Here is an 860-nt window from a genome sequence, read left to right as displayed (position 1 = left end):
GTTCACTGATGGCAGCTCCTTCCTACACAATGGGTCCCGGGTTGCAGGATACGCCATCACATCTATTACACACGTCATTGAAGCAAAGCCTCTCCTGCCAGTCACCACTAACCAACAGGCAGAACTTATAGCTACCACTCAGGTGTTTCAGCTAGCGGCTGGACACTCTCTTTCTCTTTATACTGATTCCAAATATGTTTTCCATATTCTCATCTCCCACTCAGCCATTTGGAAGAAAAGGGGACTATTTACCACCAAGGGATCAGCAGTGGTTAATGCTAAACTAATTCCTGATCTTCTTGCTGCCTCCTTACTTCCCACTAACATTGGCATTTCTCACTGTAAGGCTCGCCAGGCGGACTCCTCACCCATCACTCAGGGAAACTCTAGGGTGGACAATGAGGCCCAACAAGCGGCTTTAACATCTGTTCCTGCCTTGGCTGCTGTTGCTTGCCCTGGCCCAGATCGCACATTCACCACCCTCAACCTCCTCCTCCATTACAGACCTTATCCCATACCTACACTCAATCTTTCACACCAATCCTTCTGCACTGACGTCTTTCCTAACAAACTTTTACATTCTCACTTCCCAACATAAGGAACTCATAAAAAGCATTACCTCACAATGTTCCATCTGCCAGCGAATGAACCCCAATACCCCTCTAAAACCAGGAAACTTTCCTACCCATCAAGCTCGGGGACAACTCCCAGGAGCAGACTGGCAGGTCGACTTCACTGTCATGCCCCCAGTACGCAAACTAAAATACCTCCTTGTCTTCGTGGACACCTTTTCCGGGTGAGTAGAAGCATTTCCAACCTCAAATAAATGAGCAGCAACAGTAGGGACTATCCTTGCTAGC

Source organism: Carlito syrichta, unplaced genomic scaffold (genome assembly GCF_000164805.1).
Source record: "Carlito syrichta isolate Samal-C Ts95f unplaced genomic scaffold, Tarsius_syrichta-2.0.1 Scaffold311768, whole genome shotgun sequence".
Lineage (NCBI taxonomy): Eukaryota > Metazoa > Chordata > Mammalia > Primates > Tarsiidae > Carlito > Carlito syrichta.
The sequence above is the reverse complement of the archived record's forward strand: the minus strand, read 5'-3'. Positions refer to the sequence as shown.